Source organism: Syngnathus scovelli, chromosome 10 (assembly GCF_024217435.2).
Source record: "Syngnathus scovelli strain Florida chromosome 10, RoL_Ssco_1.2, whole genome shotgun sequence".
In the NCBI taxonomy this organism is placed as follows: Eukaryota; Metazoa; Chordata; class Actinopteri; order Syngnathiformes; family Syngnathidae; genus Syngnathus; species Syngnathus scovelli.
In genome coordinates this window covers 7,906,442-7,919,522 of record NC_090856.1, presented here as the reverse complement: position 1 = coordinate 7,919,522, position 13,081 = coordinate 7,906,442, and the positions used below count along the sequence as shown (strand labels likewise).

Here is a 13,081-nt window from a genome sequence, read left to right as displayed (position 1 = left end):
GTTTTAAAAAGAGGCGTTATTACCAAGTGCTGTATTAATAGGCAAAAGGTAAAGCCCAATCTCCAAAACGTTTGGATTCAGGTGGTTCTTTCTCACATGGTTCTGTAATGCAATTTCCCCCAAGCTGAAATTCACTCAGCCTTTCTGAAAACCTAGACACACAACCCTCTGCTCAAACAAACTATCTGCCTAAACCGCCTGTCACTTACGTGAATTTGTTTGCACGGAGAGTTTAACTCGGCAGGGCATGGAGGATGCCCATTGTGTAACTATGGAGGGGGGTGACTCAGGTGTGTGTTTTGGATGAAGGTGTGTGGAGGGGGGCACCTATGTCAATACTCAAGCATGCCCTTCGTTTACACAGAGCCAAGCCAATCCCTGGCACACCTTCCTTCTTGATAGGCAAACAGCAGGTCAGGACTTCATGGGATGAGCATCCTGCAGAGTCTTTATTAGTTTGGTCTAATGTTGGGAATTATACTACCAGTGTGAACTTTGTGTCATTAACAAAAGAGAAGTGGAGACAGACGGAATAAAAGTCAGCAGGAGCTAACCACCTAAGACAATGTGATTGAAAAGACAACACCTCAGGCAAAAACGAACCATTCTACAGAAATTGAGTGATGAATGGCAAAGGTAAGTAAATGTTCATGTGCTTTTGTCTTAAATCTGTTTATCTATTGCACAAGCTGAAATAAACTTTGAGATAATACAAAGAGACCAGCAAAATGTTCATTTTCCAAACCTGAGAAAGACCTTCACCTATTGCAAGTGCTAGGCCACTTTAGGCCAAACCACAGGAAAGCCTAAAATAGTCTAAAAGTTATATTTTCCACAAGGCTTTTGGATTATGGAATGGCTGAAGTCATATTAGTTGGAGCGGTCAGCAGCTATTGGAGTGGTCAGCGTGGAAAATTCCCTGTGCTCCATCATTCTGATGGCTGTGTCCAATTGCATTGTGCCGGAACAGCAGGTAGCCCTAGCTTCTGGGGTCGCAGTTCTGATGGCCTCGCCCCATTGGCCCAAGAGCTCCGGCCAAGGTTCATGGGTCAGGGCCTTGTTCGGACACGGGCTTGACTCCCGTCCAATGGATCAAGCTGCGCGGCGATGGGCAGACGTGTGATTTATGGTGGTGCCGGACGAAGAGAATGCAAAGCGGCTGCCCTTAAATCTGGCACAGTTGTTGTTAAAGTTTCTTTCATCTGGGAACGTGTTTCAAAACCAGCCGTCTGTTGGCAAAAGTAAAAGAATTACACAGGCTATCCTTTTGGAAAAGTGAACATCAGAGATTCCAGTCCACCGACATTTGTATGTCAAAACTGAGGTAATTCAAGGCCAAGCCCAAATCAATGATTTCTACTGGTTGATATCAGGCATAGAATCTTAGTCCATCATAGGGTCTACAATATGATTTCAAGGAAAGGCGACAGTTGCTTAATATAATCACAAATGTCAATCATACAACAAAGAAACTATGTCTCTCTATATGACCACAACCAATAGGCTGACATTTCCTCTTAAAAAAAAAAGTCTCATGACCAGAGAAATGGCTTAGCATGTGGTACATCTTGGCAGGACACACTTCGAGGTCATGTGGTAATCTATGGCAGTCTGTGATCGTATTCACTTGGCACAATCACCAGCTGCCATTGGCGTGTGGGTGGACAGTTTGTCTCTCTTCCTCTGCAAAGCGGATGCCTACGGCCATGAAACTACGTTGCCCTTTGAGCTAATTGTTTGTGGGTTGACTTTAAATTTATTGACAGTCTTTGTGATATAGTGCTTCTATTGTGTGCCTAGCCTATTGTGAACAGCATTAACTATGGCTCCTGCTTGCCTGGTCTTGGCTGACCAGGGGCCAAAAAGCAGTGTGATGCCCAGCGGGAGTGCCTTGTCCAAAGGCAGAAGAGGAGACCTTTACAGGTGCCTCCGCTCTTCTTAGCAATGGCCTGCTGCTGAAAATTTGTAGCTCCTGTGGATGTCTTTCTCAGACTGTCAGCTGTGGAGCCCCTGATGGGAGATTTGTTGATATGATAACTCGATTAGGGTGCAGAATGGATGACATGGTGGCAAAGAGCAAGTCTGCAAGGCCCAGGGAGCCGCTGACTCCTCTCCTTAACCTCTCCTTGGGAGACCGGCACTCCGCACAAGCTGCGCATGCGGCTGCGAAAGCCCTCGCTGAGCCTATGGTAATCGGTCTCCCCGGCCACAATGGAGCAGTTCACCAAGAAAGCAAAGAATCGCTACCCTTGAAATAATGGAACTTAGACACCAGAGGGCTGAAATGACCAATTAAGAGCACTGAATGGGAAAGTCTTAATTATGTGGATTTTATTTGAGGATTTATCACCCAAGCTGGCTTGTCTGTCTTGTACTTATTTTCCCTAATTGGCCCTGCACTATTTTCTACTTAGCTAGAAAACTAATTGATGGAGCACTGAACTGACAGTGGATCGCTGCATACAGCTTACACTGGAGTTGAATAAAAAGTTGTGGACTCTGTAAATTGGTAATTAATTACAAGCCATCAAAGCCTAACTATTCTGGTTGCTGTTGTGGGGATATAGATGAATCCAAGATAGTCCGGCTGGTATTATCAACAAAGTCTCAAAGGAAACCCTTAATGTGCTCTCCACACTTGCTCCACTTCTATGGAAAGCTCACGGTTGTCGCTGTAAACTCTCATGGTGGATTTTATTCAAAGGCACTGTTCATTTCTGGCACATCTGCTCACGGGCAACAGAGTTGATCAATTACTACTGGAGAGTCCATTAGAGTTTAAATGAACTTTAATAAAGGCAGTCGGCGGTGTGAAGTCATGGCCAGCAAAGGTAATCTCTGTTGGCCTAATCCAGGGATTTCAAATTTAGTTTTGTTGAGGGGTACATCGTAGTTATGGTTTCTCCCAGAGGGCGGTTCTGAATATGAACATATTGAAATGTATGACCGCCTTACAAAAATCACATAAACAAATAATAAACTGATAGATACATTTTGAAATCAGAAGCTAGTTATTTGTTTGTTCAACTATTTTTTACTTTATTTTAAAGTGGGGGATGGTAGCAAAATAGACTATTGTAATATCTCATAATTTTTTTTTAGAATTCCCCAAAAAAATGCTGGAGGGGCTTAATTGGGGCTGCACAGAGTTGAATATTGTACTAAAGCTTGATTTGAAGAACATCTTGAATTGAATCAAAATTGCAAAATCTGTCGGAAAAATAATTATATTTTGTCCTGAAATCATCCAGTCATCTTTAAGAACAAAAAATTAACGTATGAAATGCAAGAGATGCACAAATTCCAAAGTGATATTTCACAGGCATGCTTGAAATACTAGACTTCCATGCTGGACATTTGTCAGCCAACAAACAGGATCAACTCAGAATACAAACACTCACAGACACCCAACAAGTCATTCAGCCTATCTTGAAAAAGGCCAGGCTGCAAATTAGCATCACCAGATGATGACACAATCCTCCTGGATCAATTAGGCAATTCTGGGTGTGGAGATAGTGACTAAGCAACACAGAATATTGATTTTTGTTTTTATGTGACCCTGGATGCTAAATGCAGGAGAATGTCAGACAATGATTGCTTCATGTTTTCTGCTTATCTGTGATCACTGATGGAGAACTTTGTAAGACAGTGGTTTAGTGGATAATAGCCCTGATGTCCCAGAGGTCAAGAGAAATCACGGCCTCAGAAATTAGCACAGCAAATCATCCCTACACATTTTTTTGAAGCACAACACACAAGCTGGACTGGGTGCGTTCCATATGTGGTAAGATTTTGAAATTCATAAAAAAATTAGTTGTACACACAGTAATCTGTTTTAAATTGGTGTTAGTAGTGTGCCAATGCGCACACTCGTGTTCTCAACAGACTGAAATGTGACATATTCCTCAGTATCAAGGGCACTATCACCACCTCCTACTATGTGCTCAAACACTTGCTGTTGTTTTCACACACACTCACAACCACCTCAACGAGTAGCGTCGTGAGTGACGCAAGAAAAGAACGTCATCAAATAACAGTGAATTATGCTAATCTGAAGGCAATTTTCACCAGATTTGCTGTTGGCAGAACAAAAGCGTTCTCCAATAAGACTACATGTTTTTCCCCGCACAAAACCAATATAGCATTTCATACAGATTTTTTTTGTGCAGAAAATTAGGAATTATATTTACACACTGAATGAAGCGGACACATTCTCTCCGTGAATTAATCTTCTGTCTACATGCACCCTGTCAGTCTAAGCTTGAAATAGTCATCTTTGAAAGGGAGATCTTGAACTAGTGAGTGTCCTAACTAGTACTTCTCATGCAGAACACTGATGAGTAGAACATGGTCATCTGAACATAGCAATCATAGGCATGGCATACACTTTCAATCCATTGCATTGTCTGAGTACCCACCTTCAACGCCTCTAATGGGAATAAAGGAGGAGTGGAATATAATGACACAATCAAAAATGCCTCTTCACATAGTACGCCTCCAATGAAAATAAAGAAGCATGAGGAGTGGAACATAATTGCTTCATGATAAAACAATATCGAAAATGCCTCTTCAAATAGTACGCAACAGATGCACCAAGGTTTGTGGTGGGCGGTTGTTATGGACGGACAAGTTGAGGCTTGCCCTCCAACAGACACATGTTCTCTATTGTTAAGCCAACTCCTTTCCTGCCCAGAGCTCAATGTGACCTGTCGAAAGTCACCCACTTGCTGTCAGACTTCAGAATGACGAGTCAAGGAAGACTGGGCTGGGGGAGGCGGGGAGGATGCAAATAACAGTGAGGAATCTCATAGAGCAAGCGGTGTGCAAATGTTTGCATTTTCATTTCAGTCGAGATGGAGGCGGGAAAGGGGGGGGGGGGGGGTAATAGTTAAGAATCAGGAATCCCCTGCAGGTATTCAATGGCTTGGAGCATCCAGCAGCTAGCTGGGAGACCTAAACCAAAAGTACAGAGATTTCCAAAGTGATGCGTATAATAAAAGTCATACAATATAGATTACGTTCAGTTTCACAAAACACAGGCATTCCAGAATTCTGAAACTCTACACCACTACTGAGGCTATCAATCAGCCAGAAGCTGACATGTGCTGGTAGTGGTGGTGGTCAATGTTTGGGTGGAGCAGGTCTGATGGACAGCTGCCCCTCCTTTAACCCCAGCAACGGCATCAGCTTTGTCTGTGGGATCCACTGACACATGTCCTCTCTTGTGGGCCACATAGTCAGACCCGCCAGGCGCCAAACACTTGGAGGGCTTTTACCTCAGGTGCTGACTGACTGACGGAAGGACGGACAGGTGAAGACTGACTCTTGCAGCGGCTTCATGTAGAAGGTCGAGAGGAGACGGTATGGCAGGTGAGGCCTTGAGCACGAGCGAAGGATGAAACAATAGGGAGGAAAAGGACGCTTCTGACTTCCACAGCGGGATGGGAGTGGGTGGGACGGCTGTGGCAAATAAGAGAAGCGGGACAACTAGTCAGCTGTCAACTTTACAGCCAGCAACAGACGCCCGGGCAAAGCGGCTTGATTGGCGGCTGCAGGGACTGTGGGCGGGCAGTTGTCAATCACGCAACTGAGCAAGGCCTGGGGCGCACCTGTTCACCTTTGAGTCCGCTGACCTTTAAATTGAGGGGGGGCAGTAATGTTATGACGAAAGCAGGATGGGGATATTGTTATTCTGCATGTAAAAAGGATCCTCAATATAGATCACCTGAGTGATAGCAGTCCAGGTGGGTAACTCAAAGACTTTCTGTGACTATGCATTTTATGGGCTTTCCAAATGTGCCTTAAGGCTCAACAGCCTTAAACAACTCATGGAGAGGCTACACCTCTCATTAGCATCATGGGACAAAGGTCTGTAGAAAAGGAAGGATATCAAATGAAGTGGAACCTTTGCAAGTCAAATGCCCTAGAGGTTGTTCGAATCAAAATCCAACAAACAAAAACAGCTGTCATGCATTGTCAGCAAATGTTGTAGCACTTCAACTCAGCAAGTATCAAAGTCATTGATGATGAAACTCATGAGTCATTCTGGCCATCTTGCTTTTTCGCAACACATACTGGAAAAGATAAAGCGCCTTTGTGGATGAAGTCATGTGAAAAGAGGAATAAATGTCAATAGCTGCGTGAGTAAAACATTCACAGCAGGAAAATGTGAACTAAGGCATTTAAGTTCTTCTATAGGTCTATCTTTGAACATATTTGCAAGAATTATTTTCAATTGTATTTAGAAAAACATATGTGGATTTATTTGACAGTATGTTTTGGAATTTTACAAAGTGGGTTAAGTCAAGAAACCCTGAGCAATGAGCATTGTCTATTTTCAATTTTACAACAAGCAATGGTTTAAATGACTTACTCTTTTAATGAAAAATATTACCTTTAAAAAAAATGTTTTTATTTATTCAGATGGACGGTGCACATTAATGGACATGTTCAAAGAACTCTATACATACAAACATTTTTAAATGCGCCGAAGTGAGCTTTGCTAGTAACTGTCTCAGGAAAAAAAAAAAAAACATTCTAAAAATTGCCCATACAGGTTTACGATGAACAATGTCTCCCTTTTGCATTAAAAAAGGGAAATGTTCCTGGATCTCCTCCCGAAGGCGTTTCCATTTGGCAAGCTAACACTGTCACATTCAACAATGAAACTCATTCAGCGACTGCTGAGCACGGGTGAAGAACTGTACAACGGGAGTAGGTGTGGGAACATGAACCAACCATCCTGTCCAAATCTGCGATTCCCTACCTCCTCCACACATGAGGCAGCTGTCACACTTTGGGAGCTTTGCAGTGCCGCATCCACAATCTGAGCATTTTTGCCTTCATTGGGATGAAAAGTGCTGCAGTGGGCCGAGTCCTCAGGAGCAACGCTTGGCTGGAGCTTATTTTGGTTTGTCTTGCCCAAATAAACAAGCTGGGACCTCGCGGCCGCAGCTGTGGGCCTCTCCCTGGCTAGCCTCCTTTGCTGTGATTCCTCCACTCACACATGGAGAATGAAGGAAAACAAGTAAGGAGGGGGGGGGGGGTAGACAACTAAGCCAAGCCTGCAGAGGTTAGAACTGGACCAAATACTGCTTATAATCATTCGGGTCTTTCCCACGCCTGCAGGCCTCGTGCGTGTGCAGCCGGCGGCATGCTTGCTTGCCAGAAAGTGTTCACGTCCAGTCATCCTTCCACTTAAGGAGGGGATGGAGTTCAGCGTCTCTCCTTCTTTGTAAGAGAGAGAGAGAGAGAGAGAGAGAGAGAGAGAGAGAGAGGGGGGGGGGGGGGTATTTTGGAAGTTTCTGTGCAAAACGAAGGTTTAAAAGCAGAACGGTGAGAGGAATCCAGAACGCCATCTTTTGACCTACCGCTCACGAAAAAAAGTTTCAATAGTGCATTTGGAGTTTGACAGCTGATTAAATTAAACTAATGGGCCGAGCATGCTGGGACGAAGGTCACAGTGTGGCTCTTCCTACAGAGCCACTTTTGGGAATAACCTGTGACCTTTCTTGCAGAAATGAGACTGTGTTGCATGAAAAAAAAAACAGTGAGCATTAAATTTTCATGTATGGACCATCTTGGGTGAAAATATCGATTGCGTTCAACTTTAGATGCAATTATGTCAAATATTCCATCTTAAACGTATGTTGCCCAGATCTAAATGTGAAGTTTCATGGATGATAACAATCTATAGTCAATTTCCTTATTAGTTCATCAGCACACCACCACCAACGTCCCCTGCAAACAACTGAATTCCTCCTACACACGCCGACACACATCCACAACCGCCTACACATTTCATTTGTCCCCTCACACACACACATCCATCACCTCTAATGAATGCTCAACCAACCACCAACTCCGACATACACCAATGGATTGAACAAATACAACAGGCAGCAGTCTTCTGACCTACTACACCCGCCCACCCGCCTACACACACACTCACAGTCCCACGCACACCCTGTCTTGCTCCGTTTGCACTGTCAGCCTAACGCAGAGCTGAGTCAGCAATTACCCAGTGGCGTGTGTGTGTCTGTTCAGGCCTGCAGCTTTTCAAGGAGCACCGTGGAGAAAGGAGGGAGGAGATGGTCATCTCCTTCGGACAGATGGGCTGAGAGGGAGCTCCTGGGCAGGTAGTCATCCCCAGAATGTGGGGGCGTCTTTGGGGGGTCTCACCAGGGTGTGAATGGCTTTTAATGCCTCCCACTCACACCCACAGAGACGGTCCAGAGGGGGGCTATTGTCACTAAAGAGCGGGCCTCCCTCCTTCTTTGACTTTTAATGCTGAGTGGGTGCATTTTGGGCAGATCGCTGCCTCCAAACACACCTGCGGGAATGCACTCCAATGAATATGTAACATGTCAGCAAATGGAGCGGCATCTGCCATGTGAACACAAGCAGCCTTCCTCTGTGAATATGAATCTCGGGCTTCAAATTTGCAGATGAATTCACGGAATCTCGGCTAAGTCTGAGCAGCAGGAACAGTCTGTCTGTTACTTGACAACAGTTGGTTTGCTTCCATGCCAAGGTGCACCTGCATTCAACAGATGCCCGGAAAGTAAAGAATGAAGACGACAGCTTTAGGGTAGCTTTACGGAAGTGGAGGACAAAGTTGATGTTGAGCCAACTATTTTCTGCGTTGATGTTGGACAGAGGTGTACTAAACTACTATTAAAATCTGTGAAGCTGATGGTTTTTTGGACAGTTAAAAAAAATACATTCAAGCACCATCTGTTATCAAAGCATACATTTAACAATATGAATACACACACACACACACACACACACACACACACACACACACACACACCAATCCATACACACACAAACACAAACACACACGCATTTTAATGACCCCAATCCTTGGGTCCCTTGAAAGATGCTATACGATATGATTTTTCCTGCATTAATAGTTTAAACTGTAGCTACATGTCTAACTATAATCCCAAAATATTTCACAGTTTACAGTAATTTGTGGACGTAAAAAAGCAGTTTCTACCATTTTGAACAAATTGCAAATGCTTTGGCATTTCCATGCAAATGATTATGTCCAACTGATTATGTCTCAACTGCTTCTGACATCATGAGTCACTTATGTAATGTTGATCAAAATATATCGTAATGAGTCTCAATCAAATTGTCACACACCTCACAACATTTTGGTATGAGTTCATTACGTAAGTGTTATGTCTTAATTCAACCAGTTTTCTCATATATCTCATAGCAAGTTGAAAGGATTCCCGTAACCATACAGTAATTCTGGTTATTGATTGCGCTCATGCTGTTGACACACTTGTCATGGAGTCAGAGAGGAAGAGCAGGCACCACCACGACTGCGAGGTGGTGAAAAAGTGCTGTGAAGCAGAGATGCGATGTGCCGTGCTCGCCAGGGACTCCGTCTGGGCTCTGTGACGAGCCTGATGGCTCCGTGTCAGCGTCATTATGTGGGTGCGTGTTCGGGAGCTCTTTCAGCCCAGACGGACGTGACACACACTTTGAAACGCGTGTCAGGAGGCCACCCACGCCCGACGGCAGCAGAGTGCCAGGCCGTGACACACGGAGCGTGGTGAGGTGACAAATTTGACAAGAGATGGATCGGTGCCTTCTCGCCACATGTCAGTCACGTCTCACTCTTCTCTCTCTCAACTTGGCCGCTTACTCTTCCTCTAGCTCAGAATAGGAAAAACATTGGCGTTTTGAATAAACGCAACGTAACCTGACCTCCTTGGAGTATCATTTTCCGTCCCTAAACGTAGATGTCATTTTTCACATTTAGTGCCTTTGGATGTAAAACGAGCGCCACGAGGCCAAGAATGCTTGATTTGTTCTTCCCTAGCTCCGTCCAACTGTGAACCGACAAGCTTCACCTCAAGTCTTCAAGGAAGACGAGATCTTTGGTGTGTTCCGAGATCTCGTCCAAACTCTTAATCACCACAATTAAGTGTCAAGCCCAAGTGGCAAAGTAAACATCAGGCACACTTGGGCAGGCCTCCAGAAATAAACCACACCAGGCAGTAAAAACTGAGAGTGGAGGAGGGCCAAGTGTGCCAAATTTCAAAGGCAACCAATAAAAAGAGCAAATCTGGTTTTCACATTTCAGCTGACAAAAAAAAAAAATGTCGGAGATATCATGCTACGGTGATTTCCGGCAAACAGTGCCATCGCCAGAGCTCACTAGAACCTGATCTCTCTTCGAGCGTGGGGATTTGAGGCTACTAAATCTACAGTAACTATAAAATCAGTCGCCGTCTTTTTATTCAAAGTACATTTTGTGATTCATTGGGGTACCTGTGTAAGGTATCCTTTCACCTCCATGACCTCAAACAGTTTATTTTTTTTAAGCATGTTTCTACTATGAACTGCTCAACACAAATTTAACTGGGCAATGATGTTAAGTGTATTTGGGGTGCCTTGAGAAAGGAATCTCATTTGTCCCGTCACCATACTTCTGACTCAAAAATCTTATCAGCTGAAATGGAATTGGTATTGTCCGTCCATCCGCTCAGAGAATAATCGCAAAAAATAGCACTATAAATAGTATACTTTATAAAAATATATAGTAATAAAAACCAAGCAGAATATAAAGAAAGAGTTTCTGCCATGTCTCAAGTCAATGGAAACAGTAAAATACAAACATATGGATACATATGCATGGAGTTGTAAACTCAGTAAGTCACAGTATTTTTTATTTTTTTCTTCTGAAAGAATGTATGTCACATTGTCTGTAAATGTGTGTTGCTGCACCATTTGTGTTCAAATATCCAATTCTGGAGGGTTACAACAATGACAACAATCGTGCTACTCCTTAGCCCGACACGACCTTCGAGTACGAGTTATGTTTTAAATATTTAACATGTACCCCTCTTTGTTGTATGTTGATTTATCTTATTCATCCTGGCAAACTCTTTTCTAAGACTAACTCACACTCTGGAATTTTTGTGACACATCTTGCATGTTACAATGCCAACAAAGCCAGAGTCAAACATATTGTAAATATAAATAACTTTACTTGCTGGACATGAAAGATTTCCAGCATATAGACTTGCCCAATACCTCCCCAAATATCAATCAGACCTCAGCGACTCCAGCAACCTGATAATCCCTCGTCAACATGTCCTGATCAGATTGGGTTGCCCCCAGACTCTGATCTGCCACCCTGAATCAGTCTATCCGTCTATCGTAGAGTCCCTTTGGCCAACATGGGTCCCGACAAAGCCCTAATCCATAACCTCCTGTCACAGAATGCTGCCCTGCAACACCCCCTCACGGTCGAGCATTAGCCTAATCCACCAGGCCGCAGCTCCATAAGAATGGAGCGCCCACGCGGTTTCACCCCGGTTCTGTTTGCTCGTTGCATCTGAGTCAACACACTCTCCCGGAAGAATGAACAACGCAGAAAAGACCAGCACACCAAGACATCTTCAGACAACTACCACACTGTTGACTGCACCCGCCATCAGAGGATCCTTTTTGTTGTCTTACCTTGGGTGGTGATGCGGGCTGTCTGTCGGCCTGTCTGGTAGATCTCTGGTGTGGTAATGTGATCCGTGGAGCAAACATTAGACTTCTCGATGTACAAAGTGTGCAAGGCGCTGGATGCTGCCTTCAAGAGGTTCATATCTGCAAATTTACACAAAACGGGATAGACGTTTGTGAAACTACGAAATAGGGGACAAAACAGTGCAAACATCTGTTGCATTTCCTGAGGCAGGTTTTCACAGCACAACACACAAAAAAAGCAAAATGTACACTGTATGCCAGGTATGGGCAACTAGTGAGGGCTCATTGAGGCAGAGTTGAGAATTAAAGATAGGGGTTGTGTTTTGGGAGTGGGGGGGTCTACATACAACTACTTATTTTATGTCAAAATTGAATAGCTTGATTTGTTCGTGGCTTTATTGTTGGTTTGAATCAAAAAGACATTTTGTTTTGAATGTTACAACACTATTTCAAGTGGCCTGGCTGACCCCAATGAATGAACCTGTGACTCATTGAAGAAATTTAATGTGGCCCAATTGTATTTTAATTTTCCTGTCATTGATAACACACAAGTGCAGACAAAAGTCATTTAATTTCTGCCTGATATATCGTTGGTATAACGATACGAACAAAGATTTTCAGTCCAATTAAAAAAAAAAAAAATTCAAAGCACATCTGACGAGCTTCTGTATTTAAGAGAGTAGAAAAATAAAATAAATAGGTAACAAATCTTATGTTTATAATAAATAAGAACTACAGAAGGCTCTAACTTGTTGCAGACTTGTTAGAGAAATAAAACACAATAAAAAAAAAGAAAAGAAAGGCAGACTGACATAGATACTGCCGATTCCAAAGTTAAGAAAAAGGTTATCCACCTGAGACTCAATATCAGGTAACATCAGAAGCAGCATTAACGGTGGGTTAAAAAGTAAGCGTTGATCATAAACAATTCACCTGCCCAGTTAACCAGGTGAGAGAACAAGCAGTAATAGGGTACTTCTGAAGTTAATGTTTGTCACCCAAATCGTTTGTTCCTGCACATAGATTTTATATGGACATACACTAATCTAATGCACAACGTGCATGGTTAAAATCGTCACCTCTGGAAAAATCCGCACTTTTTTAATGGGCTTTACTTCCTCGTTGTATTCCTTTCATTGCAGATGCGTCTGGTCGGTTTACTGGTTTCTCTAAACTCGCATGCAGCTTTCAGAACCAATACTGTCCTCTAGCGGCAAACGTAACAACTGCGCCCAGTGATCACCTCAAATAACAGGGTCAGTTAGCATTTAAATATTCATTTTGAAGTCTATAAAATTACTGCTCATTTAAAAATATACGTTTTGGTAAATATTTAAGATAGATAGAAATATATAGATAGAGCAGTCGTGATGCTCTCACTGGTCCAGTTTAATTTTCAGAGGTGTCTGAGTCAAATGGGAGCGAGTTTTTCCTGAACATCAATTCCTTGGGTCCCTCCCCTCCTATTCCCATGCCTCAGTTACAGTGCCGTCTCTCAGCAACTTTCACTTAATCCCGAACCTAAATGTGATGAGCACATCTCCCCAAGGGCCCATCCGTGCAGAAGTTCACATTG

The 13,081-nt window shown here is 43.4% G+C and overlaps 1 long non-coding RNA gene across 2 annotated transcripts; it reads right to left on the bottom strand.

The window, feature by feature from the left end:
* Positions 1-6,390: 6,390 nt before the first annotated feature.
* Positions 6,391-12,788, bottom strand: LOC125968455 (uncharacterized). 2 transcript variants are annotated; one of them, XR_007481322.2, is made up of 3 exons: positions 12,585-12,788; positions 11,488-11,625; positions 6,391-7,230 (listed from the first exon to the last, which is right to left on the bottom strand). It is a non-coding gene; the product is annotated as an uncharacterized lncRNA (long non-coding RNA). The 2 variants fall into 2 exon arrangements; XR_007481325.2 differs by having other exon boundaries at positions 6,391-7,227.
* Between the last annotated feature and the right edge of the window lie 293 nt (positions 12,789-13,081).